Here is a 25,385-nt window from a genome sequence, read left to right on the forward strand (position 1 = left end):
CGCCACCAATCCCAAACAGCTTCACTGTTACACAACCAACACTAGCATAATGGCCGACAATTCACTATCTGTTGAAAAAGCCGGGGCACCTGGGCGGCTTAGTCGGTTGAGCATCTGACTTCAGCCCAGGTAACGATCTCACGGTTTGTGAGTTCAAGCCCCACAGTTCGCCGCTGTCAGCGTAGAGCCTGCTTCAGATCCTCTGTCCCTCTCTCTCGGCCCCTCCCCTGCTCGTGCCCTCTCAAAACTAAATACAACATAAAAAAAAGAAAAAGCAAAAAGCAAACTATTACTACCAACTTGGAGGCTTACAGTCCTAAGCAGCATGTTCTGAGCCCCTTATAAATTTCACCTATTTTCAGAATGTGGGTTGCAGATTTCAGGCCCTTCTCTCAAAGCAAATGTTTCTTCAGCCCTTTCACAGCACAGGTAACAGACACCAGCAGTACAGGTGAACAGAATCCTGTTCTCGGCCTAGTGAGGGACTGAGGTAGCAAGACTAGCGTCAATATAGAGGTGCGTGGGTGACTCTGTTGGTTAGGCATCAGACTTCAGCTCAGGTCATGATCTCACAGCTTGTGGGTTCGAGCCCCGCATCGGGTTCTGGGCTGACAGCTGGGAGCCTCAAGCCTGCTTCAGATTCTGTGCCTCCCTCTCTCTCTGCCCCTCCCCCACTCGTGCTCTCTTTCTCTCAAAAATAAATAAACATTAAAAAAAATGTTAAGAAAAAAAAAGATTAGTGTTAATATGCATTCAAACCACGTGTCACTAATTTAGAGATTTTGCTCATTCAGATCAGAAATTACTACTAGTCTGAAGACCTGACAAGGTTTTCTGTGATGATACCATTGTCCTGTCTTTAGAAGGTCACACATGGTCCCACATGGGAACTCTTGGTTTAACACTCCTGAAATACAAAAAGACACCGTGCTTTTTAAAGAAAACTTAATTCTCATTCTCAATTGGTTTGCTAGAGATATATTCGCTGTCTGGAAAATTTAAGTCACTTGAATAAAAAATCCAAATAAAATCTTCCTGGTTATAAATTTTTTCAACATATAAAACGAATTTGTTTCAAATTTTTCAATTAGCCCGGCTCACCATCAACCAGCTAGGGGGAAAAGGTGGCTTTCTCTCTATATGTATGTATAAACACTGGTGCATATGCAGGTAGGCCCAAAAAAATTATTCCCATTCTCTCCCGGAAGAGTACAAACAGGGAACTCGGAAACAGAGTTCTCTGAAATTTGAAAACACTTTTAAAGGGGAATAAAACAGAATGGGAAGATTCGTATTCAACTTCTAAGCTGGACATACATAAACATCCCTGATCTCTGTGAGCAGCTTCCTCCACGTTTATAGGGAAAAGCAGGAACAAAGTTGGCCTGACACGCACAAGGTCATGTTTCCTGTCTACACCTCTCCCCTGGCCACTTCTGCACCTATGCTCACATGAAGAGCAAAACTTTTGTACAGATGATGAATAATAACATGTTCCTAGTGCGGCGTGATGCATCTGGTAGCTTCTCAATAAATGTCTTTTGTGATGCTCCTAAGTATTTAGGAAATACTTATTTGTACCACCATCATAGGACATTCTCTAGAAAAGAAAAATACACTAATGTGCAGTTTCCTCCAATGACATCATAACCAGGCTCAAAACAGAGCAAAGCCAACAATCTCTCCTCATCATACCAGACACCAGGGAGCAGGCTTTTTCTGAGCTCATCCTACAACTACCATCAGAATAGGATCCTTACCCAGCCCCATCAGAAAATCCACCTGATCAAGTGGAACTCCACAAGTCTAATACTATTTGTGTGACTCAAACTCTAAATTCTTTAGCTTAAAAATAACAGTGGTTCAGGAGGCTTTTCCCAAATAAGCTAACGACAAATCCATCAAGGTTAACTGCACAGGATAAATGCACAGGCTGCAGACGCTGCATTTTAATAGGTCGTAAGACAAAGTCTTGTCAAAATCAATCAACTCGCCACGCTATGACAAGGCCACCAGGCTGGAGCCTACACTGATCTCACACTTTCAAATCCTCTTCTCCATAAGCTTTGGAACACTGCAGTCAACAGGCATAAATATCTGAACCTTGTCAAAAAACAGAATGTACATTTACAACTTTGATCGTTAGCTCTTCCACCATTTTAAATATTTACAGCACTACCAGTTATGCCAACGCATAGTATATATTCTTAATTAACATAGGAGACTGAACTGCATGATTTTTCTAGCTTAGGTAAGCAAGCCTAACTAAACGTTGACACCAGTCCTCTGGCCAGTCAGCAGAAGGTGCTGTAGACTGTTAGCTGTGGACCCTCCACGCCTGGCGTGATAAAAGCAACTTTCCCCAGGCAGGAAAAGCTGTAACTACAATGGAATTAGAGACATGCCATTTGGAATGCCTAAAACCGTCCCCCCCCGCCACACACACACACACACACACACACACACACACACACAAGTATTTCTACTCTGAGCGTTAGTTTAGTTCAAAACTACTTTACTTATTAGTAAGAGCTTCAAACAACTACTTTTTAGGTGAGGCTGGCTAGAACAGGTTTTTGCTTCAACAAAATTTCTTTGTTTCTTTGGAGGTAGGATTCTCAAAATTCAACATGTGTAATCATGAGTGGAGTACAGGATCCCACAGGAGAATATTCCAGGCATTCAATTTACAGGGGTCCAACAAAAAATTCAAGCAAACTAAACGTCAGCGTTTAAAATTTCCCTTTCCAAGTCTGCAATCGAGCTAAGATGTTAAACCGTACACAGGTCACCAATGTATCCTAGAACGTGCATAGGAACGCTGCACGGAGACCGGGCGCCTAGGACTGGCTGGCTGTCGAGATCACCAGCATTATCTCTACAGTTATTTGTTCCCACGTCCAAGTTGCCAATAATTTTAAGAGACAATTCTTTGTTGGGCCCAAAAATAGAAAACTTAAACTTCACAAGTACACATGTGCCCTCCTCCCCCAAATGTACTGGCTAATTCTTTCAGCAGAAGAGCATTCCATATGGTGCCAACAATAAAGGAACTTGCAGAGATCATCTGGCGATCACTGTGGTGGTTTTGTTTTGTTAGAAAGTAACACTCAAACTAGGTTCTTTTTAAGGGTGGGAATTAGATCAAGAAAAAGCAGGAAGACCATTTTTTCTAAGTCTGGATGTCAGAATCTGGGCAACAATAGTGAGTTGTCACTATTCTTCAATGTGACAACAGATTACATATTCAGTAAAAAAAAAAAAAAAAAAAAAAAAAAAGAGGTTAATACCTATCCTTATTTAACCAACATTTATTTACTTCGGGTGTGACAACATCAAAACAACATACAATTCTTAACCACTGTTAATGGCCACTAATCTGTAGAGGCTAAAAAACGTGAATTCAACTCTGTGCCAGTCACAGTACAACTCCTTGTTAATCAAACAAATTAGCATGAAAATGAAGCATTCTATAAATTAAAATTGGTCATCCTTCAACATGTTTCAAAAGTAACTGTAGACTATTAACCTTACATGGTTCTCATTGTGCTTCAGGAATAATTAACTTTCATATAGTATATTGTACCACTGAAGAAATCGCCTGTGAAGAGCAGAACAAGTATGTAAAATAAACCAACTAGCTTCATTATTCTCATAGGTCAAACTTGAAAAAGCACTTACGTTGACATAAGTCAACATCTGCCTGGAAAAATGCAAACAAGTGAGCCAAAACTAAACTCTGGCCACCAAAAAAAAATATTTTTCATAAAACTTGGATCAAATATAACTGAACATGTTCCCTTGCCAAAGAGCATACATACCCAGGTTCCATGTACTCTGTACATTAGTATTCTCCAAATTTTCAGTCCCCTGGATATGGACAGTCTCAAAAGCAAACTTTCTTCAAAAGCAAAAACAAACAAGCATAGACCACCAAACCCAACTGCTCCAACAGAAACTTCCTCAAAATCTCCCCCTTAAAATACATACACAGCTTTTTAAAAAGTTCATCGAGCCCGTTGTCTGCTGTTCACTGTCATTAGGAGACTGGAAAGCTGATGGAAATCCAGCTTCCAAAAGCTTAATGAGCAAGACTGGCCCCACCCAGGCTGGACCCTGCTGGAGAAGGGGCATGCTCAGTAGAAAAGCCCAGCTTGGTTCCAAGTTACTTCATTCCTCGGCTACAAAATCCACACGGGTCAAAGAAAAAGTCATCTTCCTGCTGCCTGTTCTACTCACTAAATGAAGAACACTTTCCATAAAGAATAGTGTTAATAGTGACTAATTTTAGGATTACAGTTTTTGTAATTCTCTTGCTGAAAGATTTTTCCTGTTTTTGTATCATTTTCGCTTTGCTTTGGGTTTGCACCCACGAACTTTTTTCCTCCCCCCCCCCCAACTTTGTTTTTAGTTCTGTCATTTTAATCCACCCTACAAATAGACACCAAAAGCATATGTATACAGCATATAATCTAATCATCTCTCCTTATATACTCTATCAGTTTCAGATATAAAAAAGCCATATACACACAAAGTCCAGTTTTCAATACATAAAAACATCTATTTTGATTCATCTGTAAAAGAATTTGCTTATTCACAAAAGAATTTGCTTATTCATTCATTCTATATTTAAAAATAGAGGTTTGTTTTAATTTAGATTTATAGTGCCATCACATAATTACAAAGCTGATAAATCCCTGTTTTGTTATTGTCAATACTCAGACATGATGGATACAAAATGTAAGCCTATATCCATAGGTCATACTGAATACAAATACACAAGGGAAACAAAGTACATTTAAAAACGTTAATGCATTTTCCCTTAGTGACAAGATTCAAGTCAGAGATCAGAGAAAAGACTAATTTTCCTTAATTGTACATAACCAGCCCTCTGTCCTTTGCATTTCCAGAATTTAAATTCATGTGTAGGGGTGCCTTGGTGGCTCAACTGGTTAAGCGTCTGACTTCAGCTCAGGTCATGATCTCAGTTTGTGAGTTCGAGCCCCGCATCAGGCTCTCAGCCCAGAGAGAGCCTCCCTCTTTCTCTGTCCCTCCCCCACCTCTCTCTTAAAAATAAACAAACACCAAAAAAAAAATTTTTTTAATAAAGAAATAAATTTGGGTGTGTATGTGTGTTCCCATGTAGATATATATACATGAGCAAATCAGGACCAAGAATGACTCTGGATCCAAGCATGATTCTGTACAACCTCACCCCGCTACTGCTACATCGCTCTCTATCAAGCAGTTCTTAGGTCAATAGGTATTACATGCTCACTTCACCTACAGAGTCTTGAAAAAAGTCTTTTTAAATTCTAAAGAAAACACTTTAGAGATTTAGGCAAATAAGATGTCACCTGTACCCACTAACAGAAAAAGGTAAAATTTGCTTTATGGTAACAGTGAAAATGTGTTCCAGTGACAGCTCTGAAGGCACTGATCTCTGTCAAAATGAACAGACACAAAACTAAAACAAACAAACAAAACAATCATTCCATATAACGGAAGTAAACTTCAGTATCTACCACAAGGTTTTCAGTGGTTCACAAAAGGGCAATGTGGTGAACTTTTTAAGAGTCAGTCTTATTCAATTAAAAGCATCATCTTTTATTACGTTCTTTCTTCATTTTTTAAATATTAAATGTATTTTTTAATACATACTGCAGCACAATGACAGATTTACTTCAATATGCTTGAAAAAAAGTACTGGCTCCAAACCTTTTCCTGAAATGTATTGCTCCACAGAACCCGTAAGCATCAGAACTCCTAACACGTGGCACTGGATCCAGTGAAGTTGCCAATGGTAGAGGAGGTCTACAACCCATCCAGGCATCTCTGATCACCCCTGTGCCTCCTACCCTCTTAACTCTCCTACTGCTATACACCGCATTGTGTCCCCTCCTCCCCAATTCATAAGCTGAAGCACTAATTCCCAATGTGATGATATTTGGAGAGGAGACCTTAGGGAGATAATTAGATTTCGATGAGGTCTTAAGGGTGGGGCCATCATGATGGAATTAGTGCCTTGATAAGAAGAGACACACCAGAGAGTCCGCTCATTCTCTCCTGTTCTCTTGCTTCACTACACGGCAGCCATCTACAAGCCAAGAAGGGAGCCCTCACCAGAAACAGACCATGCTGGCACCCCGATCTCGGACTTCCAGCCTCCAGAACTGTGAGAAAATAAACGTGCTGAAGCCACTCAACAGTACCATGTTATGGCAGCCCAAGCTGATGAAGGCACCTACATTCTTAATTATGAAGCCCAACGTCATTACTCAAGCTCCTCTGCGGTCTCCAATATACAAGATCCTGCTCAGAAGACATCTGGATTTCATGCTCTAATCAAAGGTTAAGAGAATTAAGACAGAAAAGGAGTTTTGTGGCACTATAATTTCGAAGCAGAACAAATGACTCATATGGTAGATAAAAAGAGAACCCAGAAAATATAAATGAGTTTCCAAACTCATACACTCAACAAGGGGTAGAGTCAGAATTTACACCAGTCTTCAAAGCCAATGCTGGTGGCGCTGGCAGTCTAGTGACGAGCACAGCTGCTTTCCAAAGCCAATGTACTCTTCCGCCAATTCGAACACCTGTGTTTTCAAGATGAGTAAACTGAACCCAAAGTGAAAAAACTTCTACAAGGTTATTCAGTGGGTTACTGGAAGAAGTACACAAACCAAAGCCAGGGTCATTTAAAGCATCCATTCCCAGTAAGATTTTAAACACATTAAAGTACACAAAGTACATCCACAAATGTCTTCCCATAAAAAAACTGTTAATATGCTCCCTCTCTCTCTGCCCCTACCCCACTCATGTCTCTGTCTCTTCCTGTCAAAAGTAAATTAAAAAAAAAAAAAAAAAAATTTTTTTTTAAAACTGTTAATACGAATTTAGATCTAAACTCTGTCTTGGGAAAATCATAAATAGTCATGTGCTGACACTGTCTCATTATTCCATTAAAAGGGGAAATTAGGGGCACCTGGCTGGCTCAGTAGGGGGAGCATGTGGCTCTTGATCATGAGGTCATGAGTTTGAGTCCCACTTTGGGTGTAGATACTACTTAAATAAAACTTTATAAAAGGGGGAGGAGGGTTAGAAGCTGATCCTCCAAATACTTTTTCAAGAATACTATTTTTTAAGAATACTATTTTTTTAAGAATGCTATTTTTTAAGAATACTATGTTTTTAAGAATACTATTTTTTTAAGAATACAATTTTTTTAACAATACTTTTTTTTTTCTTTTTAAGTATTCAAGGGAGTTGGTTGGGGTTAGATTGGGGGACATTTTTCCTATGTTTATATTTGTGAGTTTATATATAAATAAAATGTTATGCTAAACTCAGTATCATAATTTCTTGACTTTTAAAACTGTCCTACCTCCTGCTTTATGGAAACAAAAAACGTAACTGAACAGAATGTAGAGAACCCAATAATCTAACAGGTCATTCATAGCTCACAAACTCTGTGCAGAAAATAAAGTTATCTGTGTTGTAGAAAGACAATGAAGAAGACCATTTCTTTCAATCTTTCCACCTTTATTCATCTAGCCTCTGCCCAAAAAGCAATTAATCTGTCACACCAGGAAAAAAAACAAAAACAAAAACAAAAACAAAAAAAAACAATTTTCTGGCATAAGCTTAAAATAACCTAAAAAGTGCTAGCCAAAACTCACTGTTTTTGAATCTACTGATTTTGACAGAGAATCCATTCTTCCTACCTACCAATCAGCATGCAAAGGATATACTCCCTAAACAAAATGGAGAAAAGTTGTATCACTTTTTCAATCTGAATGGGTTCCCTAGTCTATAAATTTTTCTAACAGCCTACATTTTATCATTGCTATCTGATGTCAGCAAAAAAGAAAAAAAGAGGAAAAAACCACTGCATTCGTTCCATGGATTCTATGCACAAGTTCTCTTTCGACCACATACCACCACAGTTTATCTTCTCTCAGACTCTATATCCAGAATGCTCTGCACAACTGCAAATGAGTCATCTGCAAAGTTTCATCCCTACCACATTTTTAAAAATGTAACATTAGAAAGTACTATAGATTTATGAGACTCTGGGGAAAAAATTTGCTGTATGGTCCCAGGTTTGTTTGTTTGTTTTTTTTTTTTTGGTTTCTGTTTTTGTTTTTTTTAAAGAAAGGGTTTGTAGAGAAGACAGTAGGAAGAGGTACAGGAGAAAATGGAAACAAAGAGGTGGTAAATGGGAATCCATCATCAAGTTAATGTTTTGAAACCATCTAAAAAGTGTTAAGATAAAAGGATTTGTTAAGAGTTTTAACTCAAAAGTCAAACGCATCAATATTAGAATTACACATTCAGGCAAATACAGTAATCCAGCATTCACCTTAAAGTATAATTTTCAGGGGTGGCTCAGTAGGTTAAGCGTCTGGTTCTGAATTTCAGCTCAGGTCTCGATCTCATGGTTCGTGGGATCAAGCCCTGCATTGGGCTCTGCACTGACAGCACAGACCTACCTGGGATTCTCTCTCTCTCTCTCTCTCTCTCTCTCCCTCTCTCTCTGTGCCCCTCCTTTGCTCCCACATGTGCTTTCTCTCTCTCAAAATAAACAAACTTTTAAAAAAATGTATCATTTTCATCCTATTGTGTCTAAGAAACATTTGCTGAGTTCTGCCTTTGCACCAGACATTAAACCCTTAGGACTCAAAGATCCTTCCCCATTCCAGCCCTCAGAGAATTCACCAGTCTAGCAGGAAAGACAGATACATAAACAATTACAACATGTGTGATAAAGGCTACAACAGAGGGACAGGAAGGGCACAGCAAAATGCACAACTCCCTGGAGGAGGTCAAGGAAGGCCTCATAGACTGAAGACGTTTCGGTTCATTTGGAGCTCATTTTAAGTGAGTCAATGCTACTGTTAATAATATGGCGGTGACACCCACCTTGACTTAGGGGTTAAAGAAAATAAAAGCACCTGTCACAAAGCCCATAACATAAAAAGCAGAAACAAAGACTTTGCCAGTACCTGTGAAACGTCCTACATACATGGCTGAACGAAATGGGGTTTTTATAGAGTAAAGAATTTGGAGCCATAAGGGATGTCTGGCCCTTGCCTCTCACATCTGGGGTACCTAAAGCCCAGAAGCTAGAGGATTTGCCTGGGTTGTGCAGGGAGTCCGCAGCAGAACCCAGGCAGGATGTAAGATTCTGTCTAATAATCCCATGGCCCTTCCCTGTTGCAGGCCTCCCCGCCTGGATGAGAAGGAAAGAGCAGAGACACGGTTACAGAAAACACACGGCACAGAGGCCCTTTCTGGCTCTCCAACAGCCAGAGGACTAAAGAACCCGAAGACTAAGCATGCAGTAGACATCAGTGCTCCCCAGCTCTGCCCCCACTCTCTGCACCCAGGAAAAACCCTACACGCTCCCACTCCCCAAAAAAGTAGGTCTTGAGAAACAAAGAGGTCACTGCCAAGAAAGTATCTATTGATACTTCTCAATCTGAAAGAACGTTAAATTCATATTCAGAGAGTCTGCATGTTGCCATGGCATGTTACCACTTAGCTGGTGACTGAATCGATCAAGGCACCAGCCAACCACCCACCTACGTAACAGGACCACTGTAAGAATCATCTGAGAGTCGCCACACAGCTACTACTAAAAGAACGTGAGTTCCTATTGAACACAGTATCCCGATGGTCAAAAAATTCATCTAGGCTTTCTCCTAAAAATGGCTGAATGTATCCTTACGTTTACTTTTAAAAATCAAACACTGAACATAGAGTAAACTCTTACCAATTCCATTTACCTATTTTTTCCCCTTCAACTTGGGGAAGGAAAAATGTTTCTTCACCTTAATCCACCCTCTGTAACTTCCCTTCTTTCTCTTCTCTCCTTTCCTTTAAAATGGCACCACAATTTCCAAGAGGCGCCACTAGAAACCGCATAAATAGCAAACAGGTCAACATAAGCCACTTATGACAAATCGCACTGGACAAAGTTGAACGCTGCTCCTGGTTGGGCAAGGCAGGGAAAGGTTAAGATGCGTGTGATAAGCAGTCATAGCTACACAGCACGCCCTGGGAAGGGACAACCCCAGAGGGAGCCTCTCCTCACTTCACCTGTTACTCCTCCCTCTGCCCGACACAGGCCATGTGCAAGCCTTGGGCACTTGTCTGGGCACCCTGTGTACCTCCAAAACCACACAACTTTGTTAGCTCAGTCACTCGAAACTGCAGCTCCGTGTTGTCGCTTCACTTTAACAACTCAACTCTCCGACCTTGAATTGTGAAAGAAAACCCGAAGCACAGGTGCAAACGTGCCCTCGGTCCACAGCCCCAACCCACCCAAAACAGAATAGCCAACATCAAGCCAGAGTACTCACCATCACCTCTGCCTAGGAGATCTTGATTTCAGCTCTGTACTTTTGGGTCTTGCTAAGACCCATTCATTCAGTGAGGAACTGCTCTTTGTTTTACTGATAGCTGTTGAGTTTACAAACCGTGTAAAACCTGGTTCCAGCAGTGCCAGGAGGGTATTTAAATAACTAACTCTACTGCACAGAGAGGAAGAGCTAAAATACAGGCAGAGACAATTCAACAGTAACGGACTTGAAGAGGAAAGAATGTTTCCCGGGGTGAAGTTTGAGCTGACCTTAAAGGATAAGAAGGTGCTTCCAGGGCAGAGTGAAAGCGGGTAGGAGCTCACTCCTCACCGTGGGAACAGCAAGTGAAGGGCATAGAATCAGGAAAGATAAAAGCGTGGTAGAGAACGGTAAGTACCTCGTCCGCCTGGAACACAGGGTAGGAGTGGACGAGATGGATGAGGGAGAAGGCAAGTAATAAGCGATGGGTATGCTAAAGTTTCGACGTTTTAACTCTACCCTGCGGGCAATGGAAAATACTGGGCAGTCATGTGAGAACAAGTGACACAAAGGAACTGGTTAAGATGATGCTCCAGTGATCCAGGAAAGAGCATCTCAACTAAGGCAGGGGCAACAAAGGCAAATGAAGAGACGGAGTCAATAAATATTTAGTAGGTAAAATTGACAAGATTTGATAATGAATTATATTGTGGGAGTAACAGCAAATTTCCCAGGTTCCTGGCAGTCAAAGGTCAGACAGGGCAGCACCATGAATGTAGTGAGGAGTTTCCAAGAAACGTAGGAAACAGGAATGAAAGAAGCACAAGCTTCCAGGTTGAATGCACGTGGACTATAGGGCCTGTGTACAGACAGGTGGAAAGTCAGGATGGTCAGACATAGGTGTCTGAACAACAAAGTTGGGGTTTCCATGCTAAGACTTGGAACTCATTGGCCCATCAGTGTTATTTGAAGCTATGCAATAGATGAAACCCCAGCAAAACAGAGTAAGAAAAATGCTCATCATTATGGGGCACCTGGGTGGCTCAGTTGGTTAAGTGTCTGACTTCAGCTCAGGTGATGATCTCACAGTTTGTGGGTTCGAGCCCCGTGTCAGGATCTGTACTGACAGCTGAGAGCCTGGAGCCTGCTTTGGATTCTGTGTCTTCCTCTCTCTCTCTCTGCACCTCCCATGCGTGTGCTCTCTTTCTCTTTCTCTCAAAAATAAATAAAACATTTAAAAAAGAAAGAAAGAAGGAAAGAAAGGAAGAAAGAAAAATGCTCAAGATAAATCACCAGGGAGACAGAAAGGAAGCTATAAAGGAGGCTGGAAGGATCAGCCTAAGAGAAAGACCACAAACCATGAACATATTGCCAAAAGAGAAGAGTCAGGCTAGGAGGAGTGGAGAACAGGGCCAAGGGCACATTGCTTCAGGCACTGCTGAAGTTTTTAAATTGTTGTGAAAAGGCTGCTGGTAACCTCTAAGAACAAGTTAGTGGACACTGGATGAAAAAGCCAAGTGGCTTAAAAAAAAAAAAAAAAAATACTGGAGAAAGGAGGGTTAGAGGTGAGTGTAGATTAATGTCCAGTTTAGCGATAGAAAAAAGGCGAGAGAATCGGAAACGAATAACTACAAGTACTAGGTTGCAGGAAAACATCTGTGCACAGCAGATGTTTTGGTGGTTTTGTTTGGTGCAGGCTTTTGGTGGGAGAGAGAGAGAGTAGGGAGAGGCTTGAGACACAAAGAAGAAAAAGGAAAATGGATGGCAGGTAGTTCAGAAGGAGTAAAAAAAAAAAAAAAAAAAAAAAAAACCAGGATCAAACCCACAAAAGAAGGGGTGCCTGGCTGGCTCAGTCAGTATAGCAAGTGACTCTCAGTCTTGGGGTCCTGAGTTCATTTCCCAGGTTAGGGGTACAGATTACTTTAAAAAGTACACACACACACACACACACACACCTTCATCTTGAACAGCAGGAAGGACATCCCCAAGGGAAGGTAACTGGAAATACACATGGGCTGGCAGAGGAAGTGGCCTGAGAAAACTAGTGATATAGGAGTATCTCTAAAGCCCTGTTCTCCATCCCAAATAACTTAGAGAACTCTGGAACATTTAAAGGAGAGAAAAAAAAAAAAAAAACTGAAGAGAAAAAGAAAACTTGGGGAGAAAATATGGTCAATCCCCTCGAGTATATTCAATGATAATTCTCTTAGCATTCATGTCAACAAAGGATTCAAAACAGGTTAAACTGAACTATTCTCAACATGAAAAGTTATTGGTCTTTTAAAAACTTTGTTTGGGATTCCCTGAATCTTCTAACACATTAACTTGACTTGTAAATCAAAATCTATTAAATTACCTAGAAGAAATAGTCAAATGACTGCCATCTTCATACCAGTATAGCAGTAGAAAAGAAGTTTAAAAAAATAACTGACTAAAATCACAAGGTTTGGAAAGGGCCATTTTAATTGTAGTGTGTGCCAAGGATTTGGCCATTCGTATTTTACGAGATACAATAACTATAACTGTAATTCTTATTTTCAAACTGTGAAGCCTGTGTCTCAATAAAATGCCAGCTTAAAAGACAAGACAATAAAGACCACGGTCACCACCAGAACCCCATAAGAATATGTGAAAGGTTATAAAACAAAACTCCTTTTATAGAGTTGAATCCTTTCCAGGGTGGGCCTTTAAGACATTCTGACAGTGCACACAAATACTATCTCTGGAAGAGAACCAAAAAGGCACAGCTGCAAGACATCTTCCACTGAAGTTGTAACCGACTCAATGGCAGTCCTTCCTTTGAGCAAGAGAGTCTATAAAAGCCAGAAGGAGAGCTATTTTCCCCTACAAACTGCTTAGTGCCACTACTTTCTCCTGACCCAAATTGTAGCTTTATTAAAAACTTAAAACGGACAGCATGGACAGTATAACTTCATGATAGATTTGTAAAAGAAAATGTAAATAAAACTTGAAAACAGTAACTACCAAGTGGTTTTCATGAAGAAAAATCCCCAAGTGAAAAAAAACTAGCCTAAGAATACATGGAGATACATATTTTTTTAATTACGATCCATCATCATTACAAACAGGAAATTTGGATGTGCCTTAAGCAGGATTTTTCCCCCCCAAGCCTCTAAGAAGTAAGCGACCAAATAGTAGTATTCTCGAAACTGATGTATTCTGGACTTATAATATCCGGATATTTATGACAGCTAAGAAAGAAAAAAAAGTCAAATGTGGTCAATTAGGAATAAAGTAAGAACAATTCAGGTAAGCCGATCAACGCTGTCATGCTTTCGCTGCTTTAGTTTTGACTATGTTCCTATAGCAACACCAACAAATACTCTTCTACAAATACTTCTGCAGCCAAGATAAAAACCAATAACCATCTCTCTAAATTCATTTCTATTATGACTTCCAACAAAAAACATCAACCTTCCTAAACTTCAAAACCTAAGGCATTAATGTATCAGTTGCAGTTAACCACAACTGTCACCGGGAAGTTAAGGACAAAGAAGGTTGAATTCTGTTACTTCTTTGACAATAACTCATTTTGAACAACAAAAAGCGACAAGAGCGCAAAAGAAAGTAATTACTAACAAATGACTTACTTGGAAAATTACCTAAATTCTAGAGAAATAGAACACTGAAAACTTTGTGCCAAAATGTAAAGCAAAGAATTCAATATTCCGAAGCCAGGAGATAAGCAAATTTCTCGGCATAAGTTTCAGAGATGCTTTCAAAAATCTCTTTTGTTAGTGCTATTGTTTTGGAGTAAACAAAATATTTTACTAATAGCAATAGGCCTGCCTATTTTGTGAGCAAGCACTCTGCAGAATGCTTTATAAATGTCCTTATTTAAGCCTCAAAACAACTCGGCACAGCAAATGTTATCACATTCATTTTGTATGTGAATAAAGTGAGGCTCAGAGAAATGAAGTAACCTCCCTTAATAAGCATGGAATGTAAAATAGGAGAGCAGTTAACTGTTAGTCCCGGAGTTAGACAACCAGAATTTGAATCCTGACTCAAGCCCCCAACTATGTATAAGATAGATACCGGAGACTTAAATCCAATTCTATTTTATTTGAAATACCTCCTTGACATTACACCATGATGCTTATGCAACCTCCCAGTTATACTTAACCAGATGCCAAACTCAGCCTTTTATATAAAGCCTCACCTATACATTCCTCACACTTGCATGTGAACTTTGTACATTAGGACTTTACTCAATTGCTTCTACTGTAATACAAAAATTTCTCAAAAATATTTTTTAGAGGTACTTAAGGAAAACTGCAAAACATAACAAAGTTCTGGATCTTTCTATTTCCCAAACACATGTATAATACATCAACAGATACTTGCCTGTCATATAATAACTAGATGTACCACATCATGCCTGTCTTCAAAGCACAGAGAGCCATTTGGGGAGACCAGAGCAGTGCAAATAAAAAGGCATCTCTATAAACTTGTGAATTAACTGTAAATACATTAAAAAAAAAAAAAAAGTGTCCATAGGTACACATAAACACATACATCAGATTTCCTAGAACAGTTCTGATTTCAAATATTCTATCCCACTGAATAGATTTGGGACTAAAAGGCAACTGCAGGCTAGAGTGGTAAATACAAGAAACTTGAACAAAACTTTGCAAGAAACGTTGTTGGTGGGAAAGAGGGACAGGACATTCAAGACACGTGGAGACAGTCCTCAGGGTAGAGCTGCAAGATGCACAAGACATTCTAGGAGATCTGAGGGGAGCAGAAAGTGGTGAGTGGGGCAGTGCGTTGACCATTATCACTGGATCAGTCATACAAAGGTAAGCCAGAGGCGAGGCTGACAAGATTATTGAGGGCTTTAAACTCTGTGGAAAGGACTCTAAGCTAAAGAAGATAAGTTAGTGCTCCTAAAGTTTGTTGGGGTTGTGTACATGGGGTTTTTTGGTTTTGTTTTTTTTTTTGTAACAATTTTACTGAGCTACCACACAAGTCACCCACTTTAAGTGTACAATTCAGGAATTCTTAGTAGAGTCATTGTGCAACCATCACCACAATCTTAGAACATTTTCATCAACCCAAAAAGAAACTCCAAACATTCTAATTCATTCTACAAGGCCTGATACCAAAGCCAAATAAAGACATCACCAAAAAAAAAAAAAAAAAAGGAAACTACAGACCAATATTCCCAATGAATATAGAAGCAAAAGTCTTCCACAAAATACCGGTAAACTAAATCCAGCAAGATATTAAAAGGATCTTACACCATGACCAAGTGGAATTTATTCCAGGAATACAAGGGTGATTCAACACACAAAAATCAATAATCATATTAATAAAAGGAAGAAAAACATACAAGATCATTTCAATAGACAGAAAAAGCATTTAACAAAATCTAACATCCTTTCACAATAAAACATTCAATAAACTAGGAATGAAAGGGAACTTCCTCAATGTGATAAAGGGCATCTACAAAAACACACCTCATACTTAACAGTGAAAGACCAAAAGCTTTCCCCACGAAGATCAGGAACAAGACAGGATGTCCACTCTCACCACCTCTATTCAACATTGTTCTTAAAGTTAAAACCAGTGCAATTAGGCAAGAAAAATAAATAAAAAGCATCCAAATAGGACAGGAAAAAGTAAATGATCTCTATTTGCAAACGGTAGGATTATATATATATATAAAATCCTAAAGAATCCCCCCAAAAAAGCTAATAAAGGAGTTCAGCAAAATTGCAGGACATAAGATCAATATACATACTCGGTTGTATTTATATACATAAACAATCCAAAAAATAGTAATTCTACTTAGCATCAAAAAGAATAAAAAGGAGTAGATTTAACCAAGGAAGTATGCAATTTGTATACTGAAAACTACAAAAACATCTTTCCTAAAAAATCAGAGAAAACGTAAATAGATCCATGTTCACACATTCAAAGACTTAATATTGTTAAGATGACAATAACCCCCAAATTCATTGACAGAGTCAATGCAATCCCCATTATAATCCCAAATGCCTTTTTTTGCAGAAATGGACAGAATAATCCTCAAATTCATATGAAATTGCAAGGGACCACAGATAACTGAACCACTCATGACACAGAAGAACAAAGTGGGAGCATTCACCCTTCCTGACCTCAAAATTTATTACAAAGCTAGAGTAATCAAAGCATAGCAATACTGACATAAGAACTGACATACCAATCAGTACAGACTTGAGAGTCCAGAAATAAACCCATATATCTATCGCCAACTGATTTCAACAAGAGTGTCAAATCCATACAATGGGGAAAGAATAGTCTTTTCAACAAATGGTACTGGGACAACTGGATATCCACATACAAAAGAATGACTCTGAACCCCTACCTCACACCACATAAAACAACTCAAAATGGACCAAAGACTAAAAATATATGAGCCAAAAGTATAAAGCTCTTTGAAGACAAGGAATGTGCATCTTCATGACTTATGGATTTCACAACACATTCTTAATTAGAACACCTAAAACACAATCAGCAACGACAACAACAAAGGAATTAGACTTCACCAAAATTAAAAACATTTGTGAGTCAAAGGGCACAATCAAGCAAATAAAACCAAAAAAAAAAAAAAAAAAACCGCAGAATGAAACTGCTTATAAACCACACACCCAGTAAAGGTATGCAGAATATATAGAAGGGTATGCAGAATATACATAAGGCACTCTTACAACTCAACAAAATGACAAAGAACCCAATTTTAAAAGGGGGCAAAGGACTTAAGTAAATATTTCTCCAAAAAAGAGGTAAAAATGGCCAATCATCACAGGAAAAGATGCTTAACACGATAAGTCATTAGAAAATGGAAATAAGACCACCTAGTGATAGTTCTTCAAATACACTAAGGTGACTAGTGAAAAAAAATGAAGGAAAACAGCAAGTGCTGGCATGGAACTGGAGAGATCAGAAACCTCACACATTGCTGCTACAAGGAACATAAAATGGAGAAGCAGGTCAGAAGGTGATGTTGGGAGTGGCGGGGATGAGGAGTAACTGCTTAAAGGAAACAGGGTTTTGGGGCACCTGGGTGGCTCAGTTGGTTGAGCCTCTGTCTCTGGCTCAGGTCATGATCTCACAGTTCATGGGTTCAAGCCCTGCATCAGGCTCTGAGCTGTCAGCACAGACAGCTGCTTTGGATTCTGTGTGTGTGTGTGTCTCTCTCTCTCTCTGCCCCTCCCTTCTCATTCTCTGTCTCTGTCTCTCAAAAATAAACACTGAAAAAAAAAATTTTTTTAATACAAAAAGTATTTAAAAAAAGGAAACAGGGTTTCTTTTGGGGAGATGAAAATGTTCTGGGATAATGAGGACAGGTGCACATTTTGAATATAATAAAAACCACTGAATTGTATACTTTAAAATGGTGACTTTTAAGTGAATATTACATTAAAAAAAAAAAAGGACAAAACACGTACTCTTTAACTATCATTCCCTAAAACTCTCAGCCCTAGACAACCACTAATCTCTGTCTGTATAGATTTCACTATTTACATAAACAGAAGCATGCCACATGGCCTTGCATGTCCGGCTTTTTACTTGGCATATTATTTTCAAGGTTCGTTCATGTTATAGCATACATCAGTAAGTCATTCCTCAGTATGCCCAAGTAATATTACATCTTATGGCTATACCACATTTTGTTTATCTACTCATCAACTGATGGGCATTTGTGTTGTTTCTACTTTTGGGCTACTATAAATAATGCTGTGAATATCCGCCTACAACTTTTTGTGTAGGTAGAGGTTTTCATTTCTCATGGGCACATACTTAGGACTAGAATATGTCAGACAAATGCAAGCTCTAGGTTAAGGTTTTCAGGAACTGCCGAACTGCTTTCCAAAGTGGCTGCACTAGCTGACATTCCCACCAGCAGCATGCACTGGTTCCAATCCCCTGAACGTGTGACTCTTCATATGACAGCAACCACTAACTGTTGCTCAAAAAAGAGACTGGAGGACCCTGAACTGGACAGACAGTAGAAGCAGAGACAGTCCAAATGGAAGGCTACATAAAAAGGCTCCCAGGGATGGGAGAAATAGAGGAAATGTTAGACAAATGGTACAGAGTTTGTAAAGAGAAAGTGCTGAGGACCTAACGTAGAGCATAATGACCACAGTTAATAATACAGTATTGTAGGGGCACCAGGGTGGCTCAGTCGGTAAGTGTCCGACTCTTGGTTTCGGCTCAGGTCATGATCTTGAGGTTCATGAGTTCAAGCCCCACATGAGGCTCTGCACTAACCATGTGGAGACTGCTTGGGATTCTCTCTCTCCTTCTTTCTCAGCCCCTCCCCCACATGCACACACTCGCTCTCTCCCTCCCTCCGTCTCTCTCTAAAAAATAAATAAACTTAATGGAAAGAACCAAAATGTCCAACGACTGATGAATGGATAAACAAGATGTGGGATATATACACACACACACACACACACACACACACACACACACACACACACACACACATATATATACACACACACAACGGAATATTACTCAGCAATCGAAAAGAATGAAATCTTGCCATCTGCAACAATGTGGATGGAATGTTAAGTGAACTTAAAGACAAATACCATATGACTTCATTTATATGTGGAATTTAAGATACAAAACAGATGAACATAAGGGAAGGAAAGCAAAAATAATATAAAAACAGGAGGGTGGCAAAACACAAGAGACTCTTAAATACAGAGAGCTAACTGAGGGTCGCTGGAGGGGTTTTGGGTGGGGGAAAGGGCTAAATGGACAAGGGGCATTAAGGAGGACACTTGTTGGATGAGCACTGGGTGTTTTATGCAGGGGATGAATCACTGGATTTTACTCTTGAAATTACTGAACTAAATGCTAACTTGGATGTTTAAATAAATAAACTTAATAATAATACTGTATTATATACTTGAAATTTGCTGACAGTAGATCTCAAGCATTCTCTCCACCATGCCCCCCCCCCACAAAAAAGGTAACTATGTGAGGTGACATATGTTTAACCTTGATCATGGGAATCATCACACAATGTATCTGTGTATCAAATCATGTTGTACATTTTTTTAATTTTTTTTAATGTTTATTTTTGACAGAGAGACAGAGAGCCAGAGCATGAGCAGGGGAGGGGTAGAGACAGAGAGGGAGACACAGAATCTGAAACAGCCTCCAGGCTCTGAGCTGTCAGCAAAGAGCCCAACGCAGGGCTCGAACTCAGGAACAGTAAGATCATGACCTGAGCTAAAGGTGGACGCTCAACCAACTGAGCCACCCAGGCACCCCATGTTGTACATTTTAAATGTATTACAATTTTGTCAATTATATATCAATAAAGCTGGAGGGGGGGAGGGGGAGATAGGCTCACATGCAAGCAGCAATAGTAAAGACAAATATCAAACTAATACTAAATTCCAGGGAAAAGACTCCATAGAAGTTGATGTTTAAATAGCAGATAAAGAAGAAAGAGAACTAAAAAATAATACCAAAATTTCAAGCCCGGAAGATTAAGAAAGGCTAGGGATACCACAGATGGAGGCAGTCTGGCTGGGGTGTCAGAACCCAAGCAGGCTCTCTGCTCTTCCCCATTAACAGCCACATCTGATTGCAGTGCCAGCCGAGTCCCCAAAACACAATGGTGAAGGTTGGAGTAAACAGATTTGGCTGTACTGGGTACCTGGTCACCAGAGCTGCTTTTAACTCTAGTAAAGTGGATGGTCACCATCAATGACCCCTTCATTGACCTCAACTACATGGTCTACATGTTCCAGTATGATTCCACCCACCGCAAATTCAGTGGCACAGTCAAGGCTGAGAATAGGAAACTTGTTATCAATGGAAAGCCCATCTCCATCTTCCAAGAGTGAGATCCCACCAACATCATATGGGGTGATGCTGGTGCTACGTATGTTGTGGGGTGTACTGGGGTCTTCACCACCATGGAGAAGGCTGGGGCTTGTGTGAAGGGTGGGGCCAAAAAAGTCAACATTTCTGCCCCTTCTGCTGATGCCTCCATTTTTCTGATGGGCGTGAACCATAAGAAGTATGACAACTCCCTCAAGATTGTCAGCAATGCCTCCTGCAACATCAATTGCTTGGCCCTTCTGGCCAAGGTCATTCATGACAACTCTGGCATTGTGGAGGAACTCAAGACCACAGTCCATGCTATCACTGCCACCCAGAAGACTGTGGCTGGCTCCTCTAGGAAGCCATGATGGTGGAGAGGCTGTCCAGAACATCATCCCTGCTTCTACTGGCACCTACTCTGTAGGCTAGGTCATCCCTGACCTAAATGCTAATCTCACCGGCATGGCCTTCCGTGTCACTACTCCCAACGCATCAGTTGTGGATCTGACCTGCTGCCTGGAGAAAGCTGCCAAATGGGATGACATCAAGAAGGTAGTGAAGCAGGCATCGGAGGGCCCTCAAGGGCATCCTGGGCTCCACTGAGGACCGGGCTGTCTCCTGCAACTCTAACAGTGATACCCACTCTTCCACCTTTGGTGCTGGGGCTGGTAATGCCCTTAGTGACTACCTTGTGAAACTCATTTCATGATACAGCAATGAATTTGGCTACAGCAACAAGGTGGTAGGCCTTATGGCCCACATGGCTTCCAAGGAATAAGAGCCCCTTGGCCCACTAGCCCCTGAGAGACCAAGAGAAAAAGAGACCCTCAGCTTCTGGGGCGTCCTTGCCCCAACTCATCCTCAAACACACGGAGAATTCCTGACTTGTACACAGTTTCCATCCCAGACCCCCTGAATAAGGGGAGGGGTTTGGAGAGGACTACCTTGTCATGCACGATCAATAAAGTATACTGTACCCCTGGGGAGCGGGGGGGAGACTAGGAAAGAGTGCAAGATTTTGGATCTTTTAGACACACAGAGTTTGACATGATGATGTGACACTGAATTTCTTGGGAGAGGATTACAGAAATCAAGGAAAGGGATGATAATTAGAGAATCACCCCAGAATCAAGAGAAAATTAATTACCATATTCCAGCACATTTTGCTATTATTAACCTTTTACCTCATTTCCAACTAACGGACTATTCTTGAGAGTTTGGGTAACATAATGATAAATAAAAAGCACCTTGAAAGCCAGGATTTTCTCAAAAAAAAAAATTTTTTTTTAAGGACTATTTGACTGGCAGGGCATCCAAAGGGGCTAGAACTAGATAAAAGTCTGCCTAACAAGAACAGAGTTCAAGGTACTATAAAAACTAAACATGGTAGATGGAATCTATCCACTTAGGCAGGACAGAGTCACCTACACATATTTAATGAGAAAATATTCAGAAGGAAGTCTCAGTATCAGGTTAATGCTGCACCGGAACACTGGCTACTAACTAGCTCTGCAAGGTAAGGGAAGTGTTAAGAACGAAGGACAGGAAGGCCAATATCAGATCATTCGGTAACCACCAGTTCATTCAGCAAATAAGTATTGAGAGCCATTAAGTGCCAGAGAATTGTGAACACAGATGTGAAAACTGCCTTTGCGAAGCTTATAACTTGATGGTGGAGAAAGGCAAATAAACAGTCAACTGGTGAGAGGGGAGGTTATTCAGCAGGTGCATTTAACAGGAAGGAGGAGGCCCAGTAGAAGAATCATAAAGAATGGCTACGCAAGGGAAATTATATCTACACTGAGACCGAGGAGTAGAATATAACTGGCAACATGTACAGAAGTCTAGAGATGAAAGAAACCAGACAGGTGAGCAGGGAAACCCAATTAATATGTTAAAATCTAGAACAGCAAGTGCCTTATAAAGTAAAAGCTATATTAAAAACTTTGGGTTTCTTTTGAAAAGCAAAGAGGTATTATGAAATGAATTTATGCACAAAACTAAAAACTACTAGCCAGACTACAATACAAACAACAGATTAAATAAAAAACTAAAAAAAAAACAGGAAAACTAGACAGATTACATTTATCCAGAAAAGACATGGTAGGTGTATTAATGTTTAAAAATATATATATTAACAAATCGGTAGTCTGTTCCTTCTCTTCCAAAGAGAATTCTACCCCTGTAATCTCAATTTTGAAAGCAATTTGATTTATTATGGAATAGACTGAGATACTAAGAAAAGAATTGATACATCAAGAACACAGGAGAGACTCAAGCTAAAACTCATAGAGAGTTGGTGTTTATTGTTTGGGAAGAGACTGGTTAAGGAAGAGTCTGAGGGCTGCTGTCTACTGTGATGAGAAAGAATCAGAAAAAGTTATGAACTGATAAAGAGAACTAAGTTTTGCTGTTCTATGAAACCACTTATTTTTCAAAACAGCAAAGTAAAAACAAATGATGTGTCCATTTTTTGTCAGTGCTGACACATGTGTTTCTTTGACTAACAAAGTTAAAAATGGACCATGAGAGCTGAACTTTATGCAGGTTACAGTGTCTGAATATGGAAGGTGTCAGTGAAATGAAGTGGATAAATTCAGGAAATATTCAATTAGGACAATGGTGAGAATCTGATGACACATAAGAGCAAAAGGAGAGAGAAAAAGAGCAGTTAATGAGAGCAAAGGCAGTCAGTGAAATAGTTAAAGGAGGAGTAAAAAGGTTTGGAGACAAGTTAATGAGTTCAATTTCAATTGGGTAACAAAAAAAAAAAAGAGAGAGATAGAATAGAACAAGCTATTAGATGAGATGGAATCAGAAAAATAATTCAGAGTAAGATAAGAAAAAGAAAGAACAGATAGGACAAACAAAACAAAAAGCAATATGGTACCCCAAAACACCAGTAATCAGATTAAATGCAACTGGTCTAAATGCATCAATTAGATTATCAGAGTGAAAAAGACCCAACTCTATGCTGTATAAGAAATCTTTATTTTTTAAAAGTTTATTTTTCAGAGAGAGTGAGCGAGTGCACACAAGCAGGGTAAGGGCAGAGAGAGAGAGAGAATCCCAAGTGCCGGAGATGCAGAGCCCATATGGGGCCTGAACCCATAAACCATGAGATCATGACCTGAGCTAAAATCAAGAGCCGATGCTTAAGGGACTGAACCACCCAGGCACCCCTAAGAACTAACTTTAAATGTTAGGACTAGGAACAAGAGAAATATAATGAAGAAGCAAATTGTGATGTACAAAGCAAAGAGGTGGCCCTAAACCACAGAAATGAGGAGCTTTGTTTAGTACAAGAAGGGGGCAGGGCGGGGCGCCTGGGTGGCGCAGTCGGTTAAGCGTCCGACTTCAACCAGGTCACGATCTCGCGGTCCGGGAGTTCGAGCCCCGCGTCGGGCTCTGGGCTGATGGCTCAGAGCCTGGAGCCTGTTTCCGATTCTGTGTCTCCCTCTCTCTCTGCCCCTCCCCCGTTCATGCTCTGTCTCTCTCTGTCCCAAAAGTAGGTAAACGAAAAAAAAAAAAAAATATTAAAAAAAAAAAAAAAGAAGGGGGCAGGGGGAAGGGTCTAGGAAAAAAAAATTCCTAATATTACAAGTAAGTGTGGTCCAGATACTAAGTTTAGGGTGTACAAGTAAGTGTCCTGAAGGTCTTTACAACCTGATTATACAAATTTTAATCATTAAAATGTATAATCTTTATTCAAAGTCCACAACTTGGAAACACTGGCAGCTCTGAGCCTAAAATGTGTCAGCTTTATGGTTGTAACACTTTCCTACCACTTATATCCTCCTCCCTCTTCTGCCAGGTAGTACACGAAACACGATGACAGTCACAGGGGCGGGGGCGGCTACACCTTAGGAAACGTGTGTACTGCATCAAGTATGCATTTATAGGCCCTTAACAATTAACAAAGCCGGAGCGCCTGGGTGGCTCAGTTGGTTAAGCATCCGACTTCGACTCAGGTCATGATCTCACGGTTCGTGGGTTCAAGCCCTGCATCGGGCTCTGGCCTGATGGCTCAGAGCCTGGAGCCTGCTTCTGATTCTGTGTCTCCCTCTCTCTCTGCTCCTCCCCTGCTCACGCTGTCTCTTTCTGTCTCTCAAAAATAAATAAATGTAAAAAAAAAAAACAAAACATTAAAAAAAAACAATAAAGGCTTCCTCACCTCTTCCCCATTGCATTCCTATTTAATAAATTTAAGCTAAAATACTTTCAAATGTCTAATTTGTATCTCTTAAGATAGAAAGCTGAGTATCCATGTTGCTTCCCTTCATAAATCTAACGCTGTGTGTTTGTTCCTTGATTCTTTAATGCCTACATTCTTTAAAATAGCAATGCAAAATGTTATTTGAATTTTACCAAATACATAATTCAGCCGCTTTTTAAACTTTGAAATAAAAGTCTCAAACACTGTAAGAAGTTGTGCTAATTACAAGAAAGGTGGGAACAATATGATGAAGATCCAATATGCTTAGCATGTTATCTTTGTTTTATTCCTCTTTAGCAAAAGATGGTTTTTGTGAAAGAAAAGCGTAAAAATTATTTTTTTCGAGCTTTTACTTTGAGAAGACTGAAAAGTTCACATCCATGGTTGTAATTTGTTTCTCTTGGATCTAAACATACACCCACCCACTGGCTTCAGAAAACTGCTTGGACAGAAACCTGAGACAGTGATACTTCCTGGAATTTCAATTGAAAAAAAAAAAAAGAAGAAGAAGAAATTAAGAAAGAAAAAGTATCCTTTCCATGAAGGGATAACCAGTAGCAAATAATGCAAATGTTCTTTTAAATTAATGCCCATTGGTAAAAACCCATTCTTACACAAAAGATACATGCATTCATTCAACAGTTCTACAACTATTAAGAAGGTGATTTATAGAATGATTCCCCCTCTCACACACTTGATACACAGTAAGATTCCATTGAACATTAAGCAAAATGTAGGAAAAATTTATTTACCCACGGTTTTGCAGGAACATTCTTAGTCCCCAAAATGCCTCCCCACTTCTCTTTGCTATTGACGGGCTGCCTCTCCATGTGAACAATCAGATTCTTAGGAACAAAGACTGCAATCTTACACCCATATCCCTAGAGCCTCACACAGTATTCGGCATATAGTAAGGTAGTCCAAGATCATAGATCTGATAAATGAGAACTTGGATCATATTC

The 25,385-nt window shown here is 39.9% G+C and overlaps 1 protein-coding gene and 1 pseudogene across 50 annotated transcripts in view; one reads left to right on the forward strand and one right to left on the reverse strand.

Annotated features, from left to right (window-relative positions):
- The window catches only part of EPB41L2 (erythrocyte membrane protein band 4.1 like 2), a 220,208-nt gene that overhangs the window by 129,789 nt on the left and 65,034 nt on the right, over positions 1–25,385 (reverse strand). For 8 of the 50 annotated variants that reach the window (XM_045499618.1, XM_045499613.1, XM_045499606.1 and 5 more), the window contains exon 1: positions 3,822–4,101. The exons of 30 other annotated variants lie outside the window; for them this stretch is intronic. The gene's annotated coding sequence lies outside the window, so the exon portion shown is untranslated. Of the gene's footprint in view, positions 1–3,821; positions 4,239–25,385 lie in introns of those variants that run through there. 12 more of the 50 variants (XM_045499584.1, XM_045499600.1, XM_045499581.1 and 9 more) reach the window with 5 other exon arrangements.
- Positions 19,913–23,009, forward strand: LOC123609010 (annotated as a pseudogene).

This window comes from Leopardus geoffroyi, chromosome B2 (genome assembly GCF_018350155.1).
Source record: "Leopardus geoffroyi isolate Oge1 chromosome B2, O.geoffroyi_Oge1_pat1.0, whole genome shotgun sequence".
In the NCBI taxonomy this organism is placed as follows: Eukaryota; Metazoa; Chordata; class Mammalia; order Carnivora; family Felidae; genus Leopardus; species Leopardus geoffroyi.